The sequence below is a fragment of the Haliotis cracherodii genome, unplaced genomic scaffold, assembly GCF_022045235.1.
Source record: "Haliotis cracherodii isolate W230 unplaced genomic scaffold, xgHalCrac1.p SCAF_39, whole genome shotgun sequence".
NCBI classification, from domain to species: domain Eukaryota; kingdom Metazoa; phylum Mollusca; class Gastropoda; order Lepetellida; family Haliotidae; genus Haliotis; species Haliotis cracherodii.
Window position 1 is genome coordinate 1,246,968 of NW_027266296.1, and position 11,565 is coordinate 1,258,532.

At 39.6% G+C, this 11,565-nt stretch overlaps 1 protein-coding gene across 1 annotated transcript in view; it reads left to right on the top strand.

Moving 5' to 3' along the window:
- Window positions 1-119, top strand: part of LOC139478131 (uncharacterized) — a 131,315-nt gene extending 131,196 nt beyond the window's left edge. The window contains exon 6 of the transcript XR_011654293.1: window positions 59-119. The gene's annotated coding sequence lies outside the window, so the exon portion shown is untranslated. The remainder of the gene's footprint in view (window positions 1-58) is intronic.
- The last annotated feature ends 11,446 nt before the right edge of the window (window positions 120-11,565 follow it).

Below are 11,565 nucleotides of genomic sequence, written 5' to 3' on the forward strand. Positions count from 1 at the left end.
TTCACATGACGCTTATGGACATCAAGACGCAAAGACTCCCTCAGTGTCGCACTGCAAGGTTTACCTGACGTTGGATCTGTTCACATGACGTTTATGTCACACAGCTAGGTCATAATTGTGGACACCACGACACGACATCGCAACACCAAGAAACCCTCACTGTCGTCCAGTAAGGTTATGACTGATTGATATTACTTCTGTCAACATGACGCTTGTGAAATCAATGGCGACACGGCACCAAGGTGTTCTCTCTGTATCTGTATAGTACTGGCTTATATGGTATCTGTTCACAATGCACAACAGGCATTGATGGTGTGGTTCGTGTATTATGTGTCAGAGTCCCTGGTTCGTCTTGTCGGACCTTTATGTTGCTGTTTCATTTGACATGTGCAAATTCAAGAAGCATTAAAGAAAGGCGCGATATCTGCAGAACATCATTGGTTTGGTGCCAGATACGGGACAATGGACAAGTAGGTAATGGCAAGTCCAAGTGTATGATCATTAGGACGAATATATTCCAATTCAGCAAAATATTAGGGATGACAATACGGTTTTATGAACAGCTTTTTCGGAATATAAATCATATTGAGCTACAGACATCTTTGTATTCAAATTCATTCGGTGAAATCAGTCCAATACGAACACGGACTAATCCAGATCTCTGCCAGCAACGGATAAAGTTCTACCTGGTTCTGCCGCTTCATGCACATATTGTCAGATCGAGCAAGCACTGGCATATATCGCTTCTATGTCATCCAAACACACCAATGACGCATCCGTGGGGTCATGTGATCAAGTGGAACATACGTCTGTACATGTTGTATCTCCACAGAGGACAATGTCCAGACCCCGAAACTCAAGAGTCAGTGCTACACTTTGGAAACAAAGCACTTATCTGCACTTAGTATTGTTATTGAAAGTCTGAAATTCTATTTTCAAAATATGGATATTCTGTCATGGTTAGCCTTCTACGGTCTTTGGTTTATCGTGGTACATTTATGAGAGGATAGAATAGTCACTTTAAAGATGGTATAGATCGTGTCCTTAGTCTGTCACGTTTGATGGAACATACGTCAAAATATACGACTTAAAACAAACAAGTCATCTTTTAAATTTATTCTAAGACCGACAGATGTCAATGTCCGGATTGTTGAAACATTTTAAACTGAATTTATCATTATCTTTATGTCGCAATTCCTGTAGCATTAAAAAACCATGATGTTGTAATCAGATCCACGGAAAGCAGTATGTGAAAGAAGACATTAAAAAAGGAAACAGCACGTCAACTGCAGTCAGTACAGGAAGGTAGTGGCCACATGCACATGCCGTATGAAAGCTGATCGGAAGAACAGGGAAACTGCCTGCCAATTATGTTTCTATGTTTGACATGAAACCACGACTTCGTGTCTCCATGCCGAGTTACGCTTACGAAAGAACCACTCGCCCTTTTCCGAAGTTGTCCCAGAATGACACGAGTGGGTGCGAAGGATGCAAATGTATTCTTTGACACTCGCTCCTTTCCGTCAACTTCAAGAAACTTGTACCGAAAAGACACGAGAGGTCACGAATGATGCAGATATATTCGTCTCCACTCGCCCCTTTTCGTAAACTGCAAGCAGTTTGGTCCGGAATGAGACGAATACGCATGAACGATGCAGTTTTATTCTTCACCACTCGCCCCTTTCCGTCAAACACAAGAAGCTTGTACCGGTATGAAACGAGTGTTCACGAAATATGCAGACGAATTCGTTTCCAATCGCTCCTTTCCGTAAAAAGCACGAAACTCTTCCCTGAAATACAGAAGTTGTCACGATTACCAAGGAGCTCAATTCACTGAAAAGTCTTATTACGTTGTTGTGTTTTTTAAGATTTACGTGATGCAATAACAACTCATGTGCAATGTCTGACACAAGACAGATGTCCCCGTTGCCATGATTTCATGCTCAAAAGTTGTTTGATCAGGGTTACAACATTCAAGGCCTCGGTAAAGCTTTCGAAACGTTTTATGGTAGACATGATGAGGACATTTCCAAAGTTGACGCATTTGTGACCAATACGATGTCTGATGCAATTCCCAAATCTGACTATAAACAAATTGTAAGTTCCCATGTTTTTTTGCAGTTGAACAAATGACTTGCCTTTGCATGTGTTTGTGACTTGTGCCTCCAGTGGGGCAGGATAAGCTCCCCATTTCGCCAACACCTGGTATCATCACTATTTGATTAGTGACTCATAAACACGTGATTATGGTACAGTCGGAATCGTACAATTGACTAGTGGAGATCTGTTATGAATATGGAAAATTAATGGTGTTTTCCCTTTTACTAAAAGCAGTTACGCTTTTAAAAAGCTCCACTACACACCATCGATCTTTGCTTTGGGTTACACAATATAAAGAATTCAATGTGATATGTTCCTCTTTGTCTTGGATGCAAAATCCAGCCATGTATTTTCATGGATGTTTGTGAATAAGGTCACGTGCTTGACATGTGTGTTATTGCAACAGCAGGTTTGCTTGTTTTTTTAATTAATAACATGTAATATCTGAACTTATATATTACTTTCATTAGCTTCATACTGTTAGATGTTTTATATCAAATATCTATTTTATCAAATAATTCAGTACTGTTTATAATTTGTTATTTGTATTGTCCTTATCGACATTGCGGCATTGTTTCTTAAAACAGTACTGTTTAGTGAACATTAAGTATAGTTAAATAAGAGAAATGATAAAAATGTACATTTAAAAAATACAAATAAATAATTTCTAGTAATGAAAAGACCTCATGAGTAGATAGATACATGAATTAGATTTCTGGATTTAAAGATTAATGGCATACAACAGCATTTTGGTGTGAGGGAAAAAACAATTGTATGTATGTAACAGTAAGTTAACCATCATATTCTATCACCATTGAGTGCGAGAGAGAGGTATGGATGCGATTAATTAAAGCAATGTTGCACATTTTGTATTAACATTCCGTTGTTTTGTTCCGTTTATCCATGTCAGTACATTGAATAAATATACATTCTCTATTGAAAACAGCTATTGTGTTACTTTTTGCCTACTCGCTTATGTCCTTGTTTATGACTTGGGCGTCCAAAGACATTTAAAAGAACAAATATCCACTCTTCTCTAGTACCTTAATCACCAGGAGTTTGGCCGGACATCATGTTTGTTTCTTTCATTCTTTCTTTGCATGGATTCGAACCAATCATAGGCTTCTGGCTTCCTCAAGGTCCCTACCCATGTCCATTTAGATCGGTTGTTCGATCCGCGCATGTGTCATTTTAAAATACGTTAAAAGATGGTAGTTATTGTTACCCTGACTTTTCAATCTGTTTCATTCATATATTATCTTGAAAATAATTTTCTCCAGAAGCTTTAAAAAGTTGTAACTTTCTAAACACGACATCTCTGCTAATCAATGAGTATCGTTGAACAACAAAATGAAAATGGAAGGGAAATGGAATATTGCCAACATCAAGGAATGATCAGTTTTCCATTTATATATTGTTTTTGAGTTCATTTTCTGAAAAGCTTGGACGCATTGTAACATTTCGAACACTTCTTCTTAGTTTATCATTGACTATCGATGTCAGGACAAGAGAGCACTAATACTCTCACAGCACCACCCGCCTCCCGTTCGTTTGATGTCTGATGCTGTTCGTGGAAGTGTTGTTGCTGAGCGTGGCTCGTGTTAGAGATGCATGCTTTAACATCTGGGGTGAATTGTAACGTAATTCAAAGGAACAGAGGTCGGGTTTAGCTTCCTTCCCTCAAAGAATTTGGTGATGGCTTCGATTTACATTCTTTACCTTCATCAGTCTCTGTTGGTTACATAAGTGGATATCAGTGACCAAAAACATTCTGTAAGTATTCCTGAGACTTATTTCTTTAACATGCTGTGATGGATTTAAATTGAGTTAACATGTGGTTTTCTGAATGTGCACGTTGTATGAGGGTGTAATAACAATCAGGAAGTGTATCCGCGCGTTCCGCGTCAACTGCCACGATGTAGTGAACAGTCTTGGAAATGTTTGCACCATGTTTAATTCTAAAAAGTGACTGAGTATGTTTGGATTAAAACCGCTTTTGACAGTACTGTCGTGTCGTGTCGTGTCATGTCAGTTTGATGTGGGAGGAAAGCGTGAAGACAGTAACCAGTTTGGTGATACCCACGAGCACGGGTAAAATCTTTTCCTTGGGACGTTCATGGGAATTGATACGGTTATCTTGCCTCATCCATTTTATGTCACCATATATGTTATGCAAGAGCGATTAACATTAAATAAATTTGTGACTGAGTATGTTTGGATTAAAACCGCTTTTAACAGTGCTGGCATATCGTGTCGTGTCAATGTGATTGGGGAGGAAAGTGTGAGGTGATGAATGTCTATCGCGGTAACCAGTTTGATGATAACCAGGAGCACGGGTATGGTCCTGACAAACTTAATCAGGGCGACTCTTGAAATCGAACCCACAATCCTAAGTTTCTGAGGCGACTTTACTCGAATTATATATCACGATACATATTATGCAAGAGCGATTAATATTGAATAGATGTGTTCCTTTTATAAGATGAAGCTACCCTCTTGGGACATGTCTAGCAATTACTAAAATGTGTTTTGTCCCAACAGAATCCGAAATTGTGTAGTATTTCCTTTTGCGGAAGGGGATTATTGTCAATGTATTATTTATTAAATCAGTGAAAATAATTGCATTAGTTTATTGCTCTTCAAAATGTATGCATCCGAAACGCGAATTTGTGTAATCCCCTGACTGCAGCTTTCCGGATTAACGAAAGAGAAATTATTTAGTATTGTACCATGACACTGATGAATGCTTGATTCTAAGTGTCTATATAGAAATTGCGTGTGACTACATCGATCTATCGATAGTCTACATATCGATGCATATACCAGTGGTTGTTGATAAACTCTACCACGCATACGAACTGTATTCGTTGAATTTGGGAACATTATCAGATGATGACACTAACTGTATACTACACAAGCACTTGTCCGCAACAACTTATCAAACATGATGAAATATATTTCAGAATACAGGCAATTAAAGTCAAACACATACTTACCACTGTGTCCCCAAAACATCAGAAGTCTCTCATGTGATGAAGGGCCGGCATGTCTTCAGCTAAAAATGGCGGTATTCAAACGTACTTTGGTCTGGTTCCGTTGGCAATGGTTGTGCCAGCATGCACATTTCTCACATTAAATCATCAGGTTTACGTTTAGCATACATGTAACAGATCAGGATTGTCCTCGAGATGCACGCAATTGAACAACTAATTTTGCAGCGACGAACAGTGAAGAACAAAATCAGAATCAGAAAAAATCTTTTTTTTTAATTAACTATGGCAAATATTTTAAACTTGGGTCATAATAAGTTATTCTCTGCCCTTGGCCACTTTTTGAATGTTCAAAAACAGCTGATCTATTTACCTGTGTGTAATTACGCGTTCTGAAAGAGTACAATTTGTTGTCGTGATAGAATGGAAATATACCAACTGTGTTTCACAACTTGGGGTAATGTAGCTGCATATTAGATACCTCTTATTTATACATGTGATATCTCACGCGAATAAGCCCGTTTCCAAATTCAAATATGAGCTGCCTAATCTACAGTTGTACAAGGCTGCGCGTTCGGTTCCAAAATTCAATTTAGCGTGATTAAATCTACAGATAACAGAGCTCTACATTGAAAACGCAGAATATTATCGCCTGAACATTCTTGTATCATATTAACTACCCAGGCAGTAATGACAAGATTAACAAGTTGCTGTCTAGACTGAAGATGTCTCCATGTTAATATAATAACATGTAAATATTGTCTCACATTACCTTAAGCAGGAAAATCAAAATAAAATCCATCCAAACAAAATTATTATTGGAAATTGGTAAATAAAAGCCATAAAGTAGAGTCCAGTTTGTGGACATTCTGTATAAACCTGGTTTTGATGTTTGTCGATTTTCGGATTTTGAGGCCCATAACAGGCTCTGCTGTTCGTCTTGACAAGATCCGGTGTGTGTGTGTGTGTGTGTGTGTGTGTGTGTGTGTGTGTGTGTGTGTGTGTGTGTATGTGTGCTTGGGGGGGGGGGGGGGGGGGTGTGCTGTAAAGTTGTTATCTGAGTACGGAAGTTTGGAAAGTAAACATGTTTTATATACAATGCTAAATATTTTTAAGCCTCTAGACACGTTTGAATTTTGTAAAAAAGGGGCACGGTTTGGTTTGCGTTTAGAAACATAGTCGAGATAGTCGAAATAGAACAGTGAATATGGCAAGGGTTGTGTCGCCTATATTTACAGTGCTTGGCTTGTATTCAAATTGTGAGAACAACACGCTCCCTCCTATTCCCAAGGACTGCAGCCTCTCTTGTGCTCGAGCCACTGCAGGATAGATCTGCTCACAACATACATGTACACACCTGCCTGCCAGTGCAAAGCTTTTCATTTCTGTCAGTTGTATCCATACGGCACATAGAGTTAACACGTTTGAAGATTCAGATGTTATTCTGGACGGAGGGTGTAGCATCTGGCTTACAGATTTGACTTCACGTCCTTCTATCGTTATAGAATAACTGTTCATAAATCATTGCATAGTGCATATATGCCGTACTGCATTGTAACAAAGCCGCCAGCGCATGTTTTGTTGGAACTAATCGAGGTCCATAATCTGGTGAATCTGGAATTTAGACATACGTCAAAGGGACCCAACTCTGTTCAGAGCTATTTGGCCATTTAAACCACAAGCCTAAAATTCCTAAAAATCAAAGGTATGGGTGTGAGCTTAGTAAAATGTCTTCGGATCCTGGCACGCTTCAGGAAGGCAACTCTGAACATTGAACTCTGACGTGGTAGGCGACTGGGCGATCCATGATAGCGCAATGTCTTTGGTGATAGAAAAACACGATAAATGTTTCAGCTGAAGCAATAATTTGTATCCTTGACTTATCCGAATTCCAAGTTAGAACTGATCACAAGCAATCTTTGCTTGTGGTACGAGACGGCTTCATGAATCGGGTGGTCGGGCTCCTTGTCAGCGTACCCCGACGGTGTGAATCGTTGATCATAATATCAATCACTGATACGTCCGGCCCAGATCGACTAGCGTATATAGCTGGAATAGTGATTTGGCGGCACCCTAACTTCCTGTGTTGTAGGACTACATTCTCACAACAAATGTATTGTGCATGAAGATCACCTCAGACGTAACGTTTAATTATAATCTTTCCCAAACAATTATTATTTCCTTTTACGCAAAAATGTCAATTCTCACTGGACAAAAATGATACAACGATTTTTTCTCTCATTTTGCTTTGATCTGCTTTTCGTTTCAACAAAATCAGTAAATGTGCTCTCGTGTCAGTCGATTTCCTGCACCATCACATGATTGTCAGGTTTGTTGACAGACTGCCGTCGTATGACAGGATGTTACCGGTAGGACAACCATGCTTACCCCTTTCGCGAACACCTGGTGTCATCACCGATTTCCAGCGAACCAAGCAGCCCTTTAACTCATGTTATATTCACCGCCTCGATCTGTCAGTCATGACGTACGTGACAAATTGTTGAAACATGCACACTTCAAAAACATTCTTGTTGACGTCACAATCAAAGATACACGTATTTACTCCTTCACTATCCTGTACAGATATCTCAGATGACACTCGATGTCGGAGACGTGACGTCACATAACAGAGCGTGCACTGTCTCCAACAGCGAGCTATGAGTTCAATATCCTGAGTGGAAAAATAAATACCTATTATCTTCCTAGTTTTGACTTGAAGAAGTATTCTTTGGGGAAAGCAACAGAAATCAATTTCAAGATGTTTCTTCAAGAAAGACCTGTCGAAAGGGACCCCATCGTTCACGGTTATTGCATCTAGGTCCTGATGTCAATTTGATATGCAAGGTTGATCCTTTACCTCCCAATCTTTCTCGAGTACAGCAATTACACGCACTTCAACAAAAACGCAATTTTTCAAATCAATAGGAGACAGTGCGGTCAGAGCGAGGGGAAATGTCACCATGTCTTCCTGCTGCAGCTTCAGGTATGAAGTAAACTATCTGTAGAAGAAATATGGCGCTCTTCTCGACGCCACAGCTTCTGGAAATTTAACGTGTAATTAAAAGAACGAATCAATACTTTTGTCATTCAAAAAAATGAAAAATAGTGATAACATTTCATATAATTCTACGGCGGTGACAAATGAGCAATTTGGCTGCTGACACATAAATTCATCATATTTTAGTATGAGAAAGGCGAAATTGCCCAATCCCCCGAGTCAAAGGAGACAGATCGAATGTTAGCTATGTAAATATTTTGTCAGTTATTTTCACCACTAAAAGCGTTCAATAGGAATACGATAAACATGAAATGTAGTTTAGCAAGATCTTGATACTGGCGGATTTAAATGGCGCTGGAGTAGCTCAGTGGTTACTTATATTAATGTGGACAAAACGTCCAGATTCACGTACCTGACGCGACCTCTCACGCAAAAGACTTCAGACCTTCCATAAAGAGAGGTATTGTATCGGAGTAAAAGATCTGATTTTAATGACATTGTGCTGACGGCCTCTGTAGTTCTTTCGATGAGGGTATGTAAAACGTGATACATTTATGATTATTTTAAGGATATTGAAGAATTATAATTTTTTAAATTCTCCCTTATTATGACTCTTGGTTTGTCAGCACCATATCAATGCATATGGGATTCAGGACGCTACTCTATGCATCCCAATATTCGACTTTTTCAAAATAAAATATATATTAAAATATATACAATTTATGAGTATGGACAATGATGGCTGATCGCACAAGGCGACACAATTCAACGTGTAGAGTTGTGTCCCTTAGGTGTGCCAGGAAAAGATCGTGGCTCGAATACCAGATTCGCCCTGATTTAGGACTCTTGGTTTGTCGGCACCTTAACCTTGGTAAATGTCTAGGCCCTTCATAACTGTGGGTTTTACCCCCACATAGGATGACTCGAGGTATCACTGAAAAACTCTATATAGCGGTATACCTTAAGAACTCGCCTCAATGAAATCCTCGCTTCAATATGCAAGACATAATGACAGGACGTCATCAAGATCTGTATCGTGTCCAACAGATGGGAAGTATACGGGCGATAATAATGCATGGTCTTGAATTATTCATGTACTGCTTAGGCACCAGCATGAATGGCTTACAGTCACAACAATGAGTTTCTCGTTTGATAACTAAACGCCCTATCGTCTAGGTACTGTTTAGCGTTGACAGTCATTATATTCATCAGCGAGTTGTTATAGTCAAAATGGCATCATCCTATTGATATTGCAGACTGTGCAGAAATTCTGAACCGCTATCCTAAATTGATTTTTTCAGATAATCTGAATTTCAGAAATGGTTCCATATTTTGTATATCATATATCATTCATTTTCTTTGTTGATATATTCGATCGATACATTTATAAGATTTTAGATAGGTCCAGTGATGACTTTGCTTATGGCATGTATTGGTTTGGACAAAATATCGAACAAATAGTTCTGCGGATATCTAAACAATCCCACTTACGAACTTACGAACTCATTTAATTCACGTCACTCACTCACTCACTCACTCACTCGTGAAACATGACGCTGGGCATTGAAAATGTAATATTCAAGGCAACCAAAAAATATATCAGTTTCATACGAATATCATATTAAACACGATCAACGAAAGCAATATTGGAATTACATACACCCCCCACGACATCCCATCTATATGCTGCGGCGTTATGACATCCGGCTGGCGGTGTATTTAGCCTGCCGAGAAACAACTTTCCATTATCAATAGTCTCCCCAGCAAATTAATGATAAAACAGATGGGATGGATACCCATGGCAGCGACAGTGTTACGTCTCCACGGAGAGCAGCCTCCCAGTTTAATTATCCTTAATAGCATCATGATCACTCTCTTCCGTGGACCTTACTGCATCACTTGTATGATTGATTGTATATACGTGGACGGTAGACAATGTATATGTCATCGTCTACATCAAATATATGTAACACGTCAACGCCTGATAGTATTAACCTCACTTAACCGCCGACACAGATTTCATTGGGCGTAAATGGCAACATAGTGGTGAAATTAATGGATCGGTGAAAATAAGTGATGACACCAGTTGTTGCCGACAATCCGACAATAGTAAGTACGCCCTACCCTATCGGCATAAAAGAATGTGTGTGTGTGTGTGTGTGTGTGCGTGCGTGCGTGCGTGCGCGCGCGCGCGCGCGTTGCCTGATGCCGCATAACAGTGTTGTCAACTAGACAGTCAGAAAACTCGGCGCACATTTACAGATTTTGTTGAAACTAAAATAGATTATATTAACGGAAGACAAACACCCAACTCACTCACTCACTATTCTTCATTATATTAATACATGCAATTGTCAGCCCCTCGGGTATTATAACAGTGTGGATTACAGTCAAACTAAAATCTCGTTAATCCGCAGGGTTCGGGTCTCAGTGAAATCGTATGGATAAAGCAATCAGTTTTCTTTGGTATTAGAGAAGGTGTTCCTAAAAGCAAGTGTCCGTTATACGTAGTTCCGTACTCACTGAGTCCGAATTATCGAGTTTTCACCAGTAAATATATTACATACAGAAACTAAAGGACACCCAATTCATTTCTCTTACTATATAATAGTAAATCTGTCATGGCATTATAGTTATATGAAATAAACCTTTTCGCAGTGCAGAGTTGCGTCCCTTGGGCACGCCAGGAACCTATCCAGGTTCGAATCCCGGATCGCCCACATTATACTTCTAGGTTTTGCAACACCGTGCTCGTGGGAAAACGTCTGAGGCCTGGATGACTGCAGGCTTTCCTCCCACATTAAGTTGACACGCCGTGATCTACTGGAATACTGTTCAGTGCGGCGGCGATAAACCCAACTCACTCAGTCACTTTTGAGTAGTATTTATATTCACATTGAAACTCCCTTTATCCGTCGTGTTCATTCAATTCGTCCGAATTACCAAAGTATTACCGAACATTAGCTCCCCCTTCAAAGATGGTGTGGATTCAAGGCTCGAGAAGTCACTCACTCTCTCATCTTCAAGAAGCCCGACAGAAAAGGCCAATGTACCTCAAGACAAAACAAGGTGACCTCACACCCACTTGACTCCCTCATAATGGGAACACCAAGATGATGCAGTACTGCCCCATTACATGTTGATAACAGCATGTTATGCCCCAAACAACAGGATATCGTGATAACAGCAAATTATCAGGGATAAGCCCCTCCTGCACGCAAATAAGACAAGACCTCACCTGGGTCAAATATTCAATTAAGCCTCGATGTCAACTAAATAACACGGAGTCTCAACATTCTGCAGTGACTTTGATAGGATTTAGGCAGGAGCCTTTATTTGCCATCTCTAGGGTAAGACTCAGCATTGTGACAATTGAACGTTGATGGAGGTTATGTGTTGTGGAGGGTTGATGTGTTTCCGAATCTTTCACTGAAGGGATATTATAGTGCGTTATTTGAGGTCATTGCATTAGGAAAG